Source organism: Bos taurus, chromosome 1 (assembly GCF_002263795.3).
Source record: "Bos taurus isolate L1 Dominette 01449 registration number 42190680 breed Hereford chromosome 1, ARS-UCD2.0, whole genome shotgun sequence".
Lineage (NCBI taxonomy): Eukaryota > Metazoa > Chordata > Mammalia > Artiodactyla > Bovidae > Bos > Bos taurus.
In genome coordinates this window covers 24,615,390-24,627,999 of record NC_037328.1, presented here as the reverse complement: position 1 = coordinate 24,627,999, position 12,610 = coordinate 24,615,390, and the positions used below count along the sequence as shown (strand labels likewise).

The 12,610-nt window shown below is 35.4% G+C and overlaps 1 protein-coding gene across 10 annotated transcripts in view; it reads right to left on the bottom strand.

The window, feature by feature from the left end:
* ROBO2 (roundabout guidance receptor 2) overlaps nucleotides 1-12,610 on the bottom strand; it is a 656,142-nt gene that overhangs the window by 441,186 nt on the left and 202,346 nt on the right. The gene's annotated exons all lie outside the window — the stretch shown is intronic.

Genomic DNA, 12,610 nt, shown 5'->3' with positions numbered 1-12,610 from the left:
TTAGCTTATTTTTACTTCATTCTATTTCTCATGCAAGAAGCAAATTAACATTTTGCAATATGATCAGGTATAATCTGAAATGTTATGCAGACCATCATGATTTCTAGGAAAATATATAAGGTTAACACAAGATCATCAAAAGAAGGAGAAGGGAATGACAGATAAGGAGATGGTTGGATGGCATCATTGACTCAATGGATAGGAGTTTGAGCAAACTCCAGGAGATAGTAAAGGACAGAGGAGCCTGGCATGCTGAAGTTCATGGGGTTGAAAGGAGTCAGACATGACTCAGTGATTTATCAACAACAATGGGAGGGGCATTCCTATAACTAAAATTCCTTCAGAAAGCTTCTGTTGCAACATCCTAGGTCAGAAAGTTGACTAAGACAGGTTAGAGCAGGTATTAGGGATCTAACTCTCTTCCTTTTTATCTTTCTCTCTATTATCTCTCTCTCTTTCTATCTCTATAGTATTTTCCTTTGTCTTCCCTTGTTTGATTTCCTTACTTTAATTAATTTCAAACCAGGTAATATCTTCAAATATTAAGGCACACTCTAATAGGCCACACATAACCTTCCACATTGAAGATCATATACAATTTGAAGGTCCTTCCTTACATAAAAAATGAAGGCAAACCATAAAGACACTAGCAGCCACTTTTTCCTCTTCCTTCAATGTGACTCTACATGTTCAAGACTACTTCCTTCTGTTCTCTCTTCTACATTTCTTCTCCCTTTTCTGTTGAAGTTCAACAAGAAAGCTGTCTTAAGGGAGAACATTTGCTGTTTATACCACCCTCTTGTAAACAAGTCATGTCACTGTTGTCATGATGTTGTATCTATAATAGAGCTGGATGCAAAAGAAATTTCAACACACTGGAGAAAGTATTTTCAGTAAACTTCAATAGAGAGTATATTCTAAGTAACAATAGCATAGACTAAGTGTCTGCTTTTCTACTAAATACCTTCCTACACCTTAGATTTAAGATGCTTTATCTATATAATCATGTTTCCTTTTCAAAGTCAGAGATGTGAAAGAAGACTCTATCCCACACACACAAAAAAAGAAATTTTGCTTGCCAAAACTTTGGTTAGAAAACAAAGCCTTAGAGGAAAGAACCTCAATAGGGAAGAATATTGCTATCTCTTCAGTTATATGTCATGTTTTGCCTTTTGGTAACACTTTAACTTTTTAGAATCTATTATTTCTTCTCCTGACACAAATATAAATGTATCCAATCTTACTTGAAATGTGTGAATCTTTAACACTAACAACTGCTGCCAACTGCAATCCATAAGGCAATACATATTTCAGAATTTGTCTGAGTCTTCTCTTAGCATAAAAGTAAATCAAGAGAAGTTGTTAAAAAAGCTTATTTCTCCCATGTTAACAAAATATCTACAAAGTAGTTCACGGAATTGAGCTCGGTAAATGTCTGTGTTTATTACCAAATCTCCTGATCAAAAAAAAAAAAAAAGAGTGTTCTAAAGTCACTAAAATGGGCAAAGAGTCTGACCTTCAATTCCTTATGCGCTTGGTATTTTAGATTCCAATCACATAAAGGAAAGACCGATACAAATGGATGATCTATTCGTGATACTTAGTTTGCTTCCTGGTATTGACGAATAATACTGCAGTTATGGAAAGCCCCGAATTAAAGGCCAGAAGATTGATGTTCTTATACTAGCTTAGCCACTATCTATGTTCTGTGTAAGCCTGCCACTTGACTTAACTTGTCCGTACCCTAATTTTCTGCTCTGTCATTTGGGATCCATAATACTATCCATAATACTATCCATAATTACTATTATGTTTACTATTATTTACTACTATACTATTATTTACTATTAATTACTATTATAATTTACTATTATTTACTACTCTTATCAACATCAAATGGATGGTGACTATCGTTTTTATTTATTAATACTATTAGTGCCAGATAAATGAACTACAGAAAGGCATAAGTGTAAAGTTGTATTGAAAATAGTGTTGTCATTAAGTAGCACAAACTGAATGTGGAGGATACAAGAAAATAAGAAAATAACATTTGTCTATGTTCTTACGATAATTATTTCAACTTTGGATTTGTGTACTTTATGGTTTGACTCAAAACTAGAAGTAGAAATATGAGATTATTATTCTGTGAGTACCATTCCAAAAAAAATATAATTTTCACAAGGACTTCTATTTCACCAGACTAAGAGTATGTTACATAGATAAAATTTTACTTATGAGTACATAGAATTTTTAAAATATTTCTTCTCATCCAGCCTTTGATATTTTGCTATTACTGTCTCTGACAACCAACCAGTAAAATTTGGTGAATAGATGTCTATTGAATGCCAATTGAAGCACCAATGATCAAATATGTACAAAGTACAGAGATGTCTGTGTAAAAATAGAAGCATTTTATTTACTCACTCATCAAAACAGTTTATCAAGAGATGCTTGCATGGAGTTTGTGGAATATTTTCTTTTGAATTGTTACGCCTGCCAATCATCCCTGACTTCTTAGTTACTCATCAGACAAGAATAAAAATCAAAGAAAATTTCTGAATACAGTGGTAGCTGAAATTTAAAATTACTGCAATTTGGTGTTCATTTTTGATTGTGTGTGTTCACAATTTCATGAGAGGCTTGAGCTGCTATGTAAATTAGGTTATATAGGTTCCCTTGACACAGCCATTTAGCTCTCATTCTCCCATCTTCCTTAGAAATATCAACATTTCATAACGTTATTAGAGATATGTAAAAACTTAATAAAAAACTATATATTTGGGGAGAACACTAGGAAAACTAGGGAACTTTTCAGGCTATCAATTACCTCCTCTATCTGCAGGTAGAAAGAAAACGGGGATCTTCCTCTGTAAAGGTCCGTATCATTAAATTACTTCTGTACTGTACATAGTGGTGTTGAACACACAGGGGCAGAAAATACTTGTGATAAATAAGCTATAGTTTATTTGCCTAAGAAGGCTCAGAGATACACAAATTTGCTTTAGAAAGAAGTGAAAAATATAATCACAATGAGCAATAGCAAAGTAGTTTTAGTCTACTAAATGAAATATTTCCATAAAAGAAATATGTCTGAAGTTAAAATTAAAGGAAAATATTTAGAAACTCAGTATATATTCTTCAACAAAATTTTTTTTCATGCACGTGTATTCTTAGGCTTCCCTGGTGGCTCAGTCAGTAAAGAATCCACCTGCAATGCAAGACACCAGAGTTTGATCTCTGGGTCAGGAAGACCCCGTGGAGAAAGAAATGGCAACCCACTCCAGTATTCTTACCAAGGAGCCTGGCAGGCTACAGTCCATGGGGTTGCAAAGAGTTGGACACGAATTAACAACTAAATTCTTAATAAAATTAGCAAAACAGGAAGTTGTAATTGTGATATGGACTTTTTTTTTTAGGGACAATGGGATCAAAAAGGCATCAAAAACTGATACCAGATTGTGTGTGTGAGTTAGTTGCTAAATCGTGTCTGACTCTGCGATCCCATGAACTATATCCCATAAAGTTAAATTATCCAAACAAATGCCTTGTAATCCAGTGTACTTATGTCAGAGAACATGAAAGAAATATAATAAATTTTATCTCTGAGATTTTGTCTAATATACAGCTGAATTAAACATATCACAATGTTCGATATTGCATTAAATAAGCATATATGTATCATTGGTTCAAGTTCATATTTTATATTTAGGTAAATTCTACTCACATAATTAACATCTTTTTTCTTTCACGTTATTGAATGCATAAAGTTGTAAAGCTAGAAAAGAACTTTCAGTTCATATAACATTTCTTTAGTTTTAGAGATTATAGGTTTCCCTGGTGGTCCAGTGGCTAAGACTCTAGCTCCCAATTCAGGGAGCTGAGGGTTCTATCCCTGGTCAGGGAACTAGATCCCACATGCCACAACTAATACCTGCACAACCAAATGAACAAATAAATAAATATTTTAAAAATTTTAGAGTTGAAAAATTAGTATTTATGCTTTTCTGATTTAATATTTAGTCATCGCTTTATGTGTGATTTTTTTTCTTCCAAACATATTGTATATTGCACTGAAGCTTATTTAAATATTATTTACTGAAATAGATGATAAAATCTAACCAAATATGATACAAAATCATTTTTTTTCCATTGGTCATCTTTTGGCGAGAGAGATATAACAACCTCTTCATTTTGTCTGATTGAGTTATTCTGCCTTTTCTAATTTAAATACTTCATTCAGAGAAAGACATCACTTTTTGAATATTACAGCAAAAAAATGAATAATAATATCCACTATGCTTAAATACCAGCAACCACCAGAAACTTTCAGAATTAAAGCCCCTTGTTCTTGACGCTGACATCATCCACCTGAGCATCAAGGAGCCAATCCCAAAAGTCCCCAAACAATAACCAGAAAGCCCTGAAATTGAGAATATAAGCTCTAAACTGATACTTTTGGAACCTGTGTCATTGAATTTTTAATCCTGTTTCTTTTTCAATGAACTCATCCCATCTATTGACTTTCCTAGAAAGAGTGAATGTCCCATGGACAAAGCACTTACATAAGCCAACATGAAGATTACAAGAGGAAAAAGGATAAGGAGATTGCAACATCTGATTGAAAAACATTAATAAAAGTCTTATTTCTTTTAAGTAGTTCCCTTTTCTCCTTGGGGGATGTGTCCCTTTCGTATGCCAGATAACCTTTAAATAGATGCATCTTTCATTTCAAAGAAAGCTCTAAACAGCAGATTGTCTCTGGGATTCACCTAATTGTATTCTCTGTCCACATTCAATGACTGCAGTACAATTCTTGAACCAAAAGAATTTCACTGCCTGAAAATAACAGACATCCAGGCATGATCAGTAGTCAAATATTTGACTGTTGTCTCCTAGAACCCTTAACATGAGCAACAATCCTAAGGGTTCTGAGATGGTAATGATGTCAGGATCCCAAGGGCAGAAGTGCGAGAAGGGAGGGGCGAGCAGTCAGGTTTGATTTCAATAGACAATGTGAGTTGTTTCTCTTCTATGAATTTTGACATTGCCTTGGAAGGAAGGAAGGATTCTGTTCAAAGCCAGCCCAGACAAAGCAATATTAAATATTTAATTTCCAAAGGCAAAACCCCAAGGTCCCAAAGCTCCAAGAAAGTTAATAGTCCTCTCGCTAGTTAGGCTGAAAGGAGCAAATACCAAACTCAGACCTAATTCAGCTCTAAGATACAAGGACTGTCCTCAGAAATATTTACAAATCCCCATAGTATTTTCATTATTTTTTAAACAGAAACACAAAGTACGCATATTTTTAAGTTCTGCAAGTATTAATATATATGTATTTATACACTAAGAGGATTCACTAACATATACTCATCTTGTATATAGACCTTAAAAGCAAATGAATTTAGTTTCAATTAATTCTTGTTCTCTTTGAGAAAAAAAATTTAAGTTAAACAATAAGAATTAATTGTTCATACCTTTTCTAAAATTACTATAAACATCTGGTCACATGTAATATTAATTGACAACATATAAAATATATATAAATACTTGTTTAAGATTTGATTACAATTCTTAAGCATTATTTATTAAAGACATGTATATATACATAACGTGAGATAGTATTCCAAAAGAATCATAACATTACTATACTAAAACCTGAAGTACATTTAAATCCCCATTAACTTCTAAACCCTCATACAGGCCTTCCACGCACGGGATAATGTTCTTTTGCCTATAATGAAGGGCAGGGTTTCTTTCCTTCTGTACCACAGAAAGCCGAGGAAGCAGATGTCATCTTTGTTCTTTGACACCAGCGCTTAACAGTGTACTCTTGTAAATCAGACTGCCTCTACCATGCATCACCGCTTCAGATTCATTACCTATAACCCAGAGAACTGCTAAAGACAAATAAATCAAGGATTGCTTTTATTCCTCCCCACTTTATTGACATCACTTTCCACATGTAACACAACAAGGCTTCACCTCCCTGATATTACTGAACTGTTCATAGTACTACTGGAATTTTCAGACATACATACTAACCGATAAGGTGACAATCAATCCGATTAGCTATGCAAAGATAAAAGGTGACCACAAAGATAGGTAAAAGCTATTATATGACCTGTTGTGGACTTTTTTTTTTTTCATTTAGTTTTTCCACATAAGTCATATACTTCTTTATATGCGTTTGTTTATTATAAGCACCAGCCTCCAACACAATGGCTTGGTTTTAGAAAGTGTAAAATAAGAGTCAGATGCAAACTGTGCTGGTAAATGAAAAGTTATTCCTTCAATTAAAGGAAATAATACACAACTTGAAAATTAAATACTGTAGCACAAGCACAGAAGCACACTGAAATTCAAATTAGCAGATACTTTTGAGCACTGAACTAGATGACAGGAAAGGGGATCCCTGGCCAAAGAAACTTGCCAATATCATCTGGAAACCTTTCTTACCAGAGTCGCCATTCTTGTGTCTGGCTTTTCACTTCTTTCCTCTTTCAGGATTCCTCTTACTCTGGTCTTGGCAGAACAGCCTCTCTTTAGGACAGAACGTTCCTGACCACACCAGGTAAATAACCCTCCTTGATTCAGATACTTCAACGTCACTGCTTTATTATTTTTTCCCATAAGATTTAACTAGCATTTAAAATTACAAAGTTGGGGATGGACATGTACACACGGCTATATTTGAAATGGATGATCAACAAGGACCTACTGTATAGCACAGGGAACTCTGCTCAGAGTCATGTAGCAGCCTGGATGGGAGGGGAGTTTGGGGGGAGAACAGATACATGTATATGTGGGACTGACTCCCTAGACTGTTCACCAGAAACAATCAAAATATTGTTAATTGGCTATGCCTGATAGGAAATAAAAAGTTTAAATTAAAAAAAAATAAACATCAAGGTCCTACTGTACAGGACAGGGAACTATATTCAATCAGTTCAATTCAGTCGCTCAGTCGTGTCTAATTCTTTGCGACCCCATGAACTGCAGCACACCAGGCTTCCCTGTCCATCACCAACTCCTGGAGTTTACCCATATCCTGTGATAAATCATAATGGAAAAGAATATGAATGTGTACATACAAAACTGAATCACTTTGCTGAACAGTAGAAATTAACACATTGTAAATCAATTATATTGCAATAAAATAAATTTTGAAAAGAAAAAAAAATAAAAAGAACACATAATTTTCATGTTTCCTAATTCATTTTCTCTGTCCAGACCATGCAGCTGCATGATAGCCAGGACATTTTCCTTCTTAGTCAGTTTTGCTCTACTATTACCCAACTCATGGTGACGTGCAATAAGCTGAAAGAAACTTCAGTGGATTTGGGAAAGAAGGCACAACACAGCAACATTGAAGAAAGGAGGAGAACCAAGAAACTACAAATATTACTGAATTCAAAGAAAGATAAATATTCAAGGAGGAGCAAATTGCCAATAATGTGAAAGCTACAGATAACAAGAACTAGGCAAAGCACTGAAAGAGCTTGGGGAGAATACTTTCAGTAGAGCCACAAGATGGAGACGAGACCCTACGAAGTTAAACAGAAGACTGGGATAGTCTATAGTCTATTTCCACAAAGTGCACAGAAGAGACAGTAAGTGAGGACAAAGAATCCACGGAGAGAAAACAAACAGAGCTATAAAAGAAAGCCACAAGGAACACAATAACACCCAAAGGAAGGATGGCAGGATTACGGATGAAACAGCAGTTCGGTGTTTTAGACTGGGAAAGAGTGAAAGCAAATCTGTCCTAGAAACTGCAAGGAAAGAAGAAGAAGAAGAAAAAAAAACCAAACTTAAGATAATGTATTAAGAATTTATAGTTAAAAACGGATAGAGTCTAGCATGACAAACTCTATTTTCTTTCCAAGTAGGAGGTGAGATTTTAAGAACTCAAGCAAAAGAGTAGGACACAAGCATTAGAACATCCAATAAAGAAAAAGAACTTGATCAGGAGTCCCAGCATTTCTTTTCTTCCCCTTTTTTACTATAAAGCTTTTCAGTTTATTCTAAGGCACTTATCAACAAAAAATTGTGATCCCACTAAACAGAATTTAGAAAAGGCAGAGAAACTGGAGATCAAATTGCAAGCATCTGTTAGATCATAGAAAAAGCTAAAGAATGCTAGAAAAATATCTACTTCTGCTTCACTGATTATGCTAAAGCCTTTGATTGTGTGGGTCACAAGAAACTGGAAAATTCTTAATGCAAATATCAGACCACCTTACCTGCCTCCTGACCTGCATGCAGGTCAAGAAGCAACAGTTAGAACCAGACACGGAGCAATGGACTAGATCATAACTTGGAAAGAAGTCACTGCTGTATATTGCGACTCTAACTTCTATGGAGAGTACATCATGCAAAATGCTGGGCTGGATGAATCACAAGCTGGAATCAAGATTGCCAGGAGAAATATGAACAACTTCAGATAAGAAGAGGCTACCACTCTAACAGCAGTAAGTGAAGAGGCACTAAAGAGCCTCTTAATGAAGGTGAAAAAGGAGAGTAAAAAAGATGGCTTAAAACTCAACATTCAAAAACCTAAGATCATGACATCCAGTCCTATCACATCATGGCAAATAGATGGGGAAAAGTGGAAACAGAGACAGACTTTAATTTCTTGGGCTCCAAAACAATGGTGGACAGTGACTGCAGCCACAAAATTAAAAGATACTTGCTCCTTGAAAGAAAACTATGACAAACCTAGAGAGCATATTAAAAAGCAGAGACCACGTTGCCAACCAAGGTCCATATAGCAAAGCTATGGTTTTTCCAGTTATCATGTATGGATGTTGGACCACAAAGAAGGCTGAGTGCTAAGGAATTCATGCTTTTGAACTGTGATGCTGGAGGCGACTCTTGAGAGTTGCTTGGACAGCAAGAAGATCAAACCAATTAATCGTAAGGGAAATCAACACTGAATATTCACTGGAAGGACCGAAGTTGAAGCTGAAGAGCCAATACTTTGGCCACCTGATGCAGAGCCAAATCATTGGAAAAGACCCTGATGCTGAGAAAGACTGAGGGTGGGAGGAGTAGTAGGTGACAAAGGACGCAATGGTTGGAGGGCATCACTGACTCAACAGACATGAGTTTGAGCAAACTCTGGGCAATAGTGAAGGATAGGGAAGCCCTGCATGCTACAGTCCATGAGATCGAAAAGAATCAGACATGGCTTAGTGACTGAAAAACAAAATAGGATTATTCCTAACCAGAAAGGAAGCAACTCTGGGTAAAAGCAATACTTTTTATCAAACCTGCCAGGCACATGTTTAATTACACAAATTATTTTATTAACTAAAAACTAAACTGCATATTGAGTAAATATTTTAGAAACATGCTTAAAATAAAACACTACTTCAAAATCAAGAGAATCTAAAGACTTGTTTAAATCAATGATTTTCATGAAAAAGAAAAGAATAATTTTGTATTAAAAATTAATTTTAAGAAAAACCAGAATTATTGTTTGAATTGTTCTGTATCAATCAACTATTCAATGTTTTTTTTTCTTGACTTAAAAATGATCTGTGCTTTAGAGAAATTTTAGTTTTTCTGCATCTTATATGCAGCCAACCTTCCAGTTTTTTCATTAAGAGAATTTGAAAAAGAAACCAGCTTTCAGGTATAAGTATTTAGAGATTTGCTTGAAGGATTCTAATAGAAAAGCAAATTAATACAAAATTAATGTAGTCTAATAGGTCTCCACTTGATGAAGCCACATATATCCAATTCTAGTGTTAACATTTAATTTTCTTTTCCTATTGCCTATCCCAGAGCCTACTGCATTCACCTTTGCTCTCAAAAATCTGTTACCACTACACTTGTAGAATAGCTTATTTTTATATCATTATTACTGCAATTGCCATGTATTTTTAAAAAGTAGTCTAACATGAATGATTCAAGCAGAGTTCTCTGACATAGACAAAAGATGTATTTCCCAGCACTAGGGGGAAATCATTTAATAAAGCTCAAGCTTTTAATTCACTACATAAAGCAATAGTTTTACTTTCACATATTTTTCATACATACTTTCTTCATTTAACCTAAGACAGCCTGCTTAAACAATCTGTATTATTGTACAAATAACTCTGAAGTGAAAAATTGATCTAACTTGTGTCACAGATGGAATTCTAAATACAAATCATTAGGAACACCAATAACCCTCTGATTTCAATGGGTTGAAATCATCTAAAAGGATCAAAGACATAGAGCACCACAGAAGCAAGGTAGCAAATACTGCACTCCACTGCCTATTAGGTTACTTATGAGCTCCTCCAACTTGACCCATTCTTTTAACTTTACCAAGCCCTAGTGTATGTGTCTGTTCAATAGCTTTAACATTACTCATGATGATTATCTCTGAGGATGTTTCTGAAAAGCAAATTAGATAATGTACATAAAACAATCTGAACCTATACACAGCCACTTAATTTAGATTAGTATTGAATTACACACACACACTCACACACTAACCAAAAGAGAAATATGTTACAGAAACTGGGGTGAAGGCTGCTGCTGCTGCTGCTGAGTCACTTCAATCGTGTCCGACTCTGTGTGACCCCATAGATGGCAGCCCACCAGGCTCCTCCATCCCTGGGATTCTCCAGGCAAGAACACTGGAGTGGGTTGCCATTTCCTTCTCCAATGCATGAAAGTGAAAAGTGAAAGTGAAGTCACTCAGTCATGTCCGACTCTAAGCGACCCCATGGACTGCAGCCTACCAGGCTCCTCCGCCCATGGGATTTTCCAGGCAAGAGTACTGGAGTGGGTTGCCATGGCCTTCTCTGGAAGTGAAGGCTAAGAAATTAAAATGAGTTCTTAAATGTGAAAACCATTTCTAAGAGATTAACTTCATTGGTTTAGCAGATAGCTTACCTACAAAGCATGTCAAATGAACTCAGCAGACTGAATTTATGTTGAGCCACATAAAGTCCATGAGAACTAAAAACAAGTTCAACTGTCATAAAGCTAGCTCAGCTTCTTTATTGACTTGATAAACTTAATCTGGACTTAGCATCTCAACAGGGGGCGCTCATGGTAAAGAACCCACCTGCCAATGCAGGAAGCATAAGAGGGAGACATGGGTTCCATCCCTGGGTCGGGAAGATCTCCTGGAGAAGGGCATGGCAAACCACTCCAGTATTCTTGCCTGAAGAATCCCATGGATACAGGAGCCTGCTGGGCTACAGTTCATGAGGTCATAAAGAGTTGGACATGACTAAAGCAACTTGGCACACACCACGCAAGTATTGCAACAGAGGGACATCTGATCAGAAACAATTAGATATTTTACCGGCTCAGTTTGGTGTTTCTCTCTGGATTTTATTAAGACTTTATTTTTAATCTTGCAAGTAATATTTTAAAATTAAAAATATATGTGTATCTGTGTTTGTGTGTGTTACAGCATCTGCTCTCCTAGCTATTTAATGAAAAGTCTCATTAAAATCCCAGAATAATTACTAATTTGAATCTAACAATACAGAGAAAATATCGCTAAATGTTTTTATAAAGAAGCATTTTAATTGTAGGTTTAACCAATCATTTGAGTCTGCCAAATACTAAGTCAAACATTAGGAAAACACATTGTTGAATTTAACTTCAGCCTGGTTTCTCTCCTAACACACATGCACACCCATTAACATTTGCAGTTTTTAACATGTGGACTGAACTATCTATTATGGCGCTCATAAAATAAAAACTCTGCATACATGCAACAACTAGTTTCACTATTTTGACAGACCTGAGAGTCAATAACAGCAGAAAGCAGCTGAAAGAACAATCAGATATCTCATTAACTCAAAAGGATAGTATAACCTGTCTCTGTCTCCTTACCCACCCAGCGTTCCACCTTAGCTCCTTACCCACCCAATGTTCCACCTTAACCTGATCCAACCTATCTGTCAAACCCATCACATACAAACTGGTTTGACATTAACATGGGCAGCATTACTGATTGCCATTCTAAAAGTGAACTATCACATACACTCAACTATCTATTATATATTATCCTTAACTTACTCTTTCCTTAGAAATGTGTCTTTTCCTTAGACATCCTGGAGTGTCTCTCCAATAGTACTTTGGAAAGGAATCAAATTGCTTATTATTTTACCAAATCCTATTGTAGTAGTCAAAATATATCACAGTATACTTTTCTTCAATAATCAGTTTGAAAAATCTTGTTCAAATCCATTTGGGAGAAAAATAATCCACGTGAAAATATTTTTCTCAACTGTCCTAAATGGAAACAGAGATATAAGGCAAAGTGACAAAGTTGTATATCTGACTCTTATATGACTCTTTTAAAATCTGCATTCATTGTTCTTTTTTAAACTGAGGATTATAACCTCGTCATTTTTTTTTTTAGTCAAAGTTTCTGAATTTTATTTTTTACTCACATTTTGGGCCAGATATAATACTTCTGAACTGTGGTGCTAGAGAAGACTCCTGAGAGTCCCATGGACTGCAAGGAGATCAAACCAGTCAATCCTAAATGAAATCAATCTTGAATACTCATTAGAAAGACTGATGCTAAAGCTGAAGCTCCAATACTTTGGCCATTTGATGCAAAGAGCCAACTCACTAAAAAAGACACTGA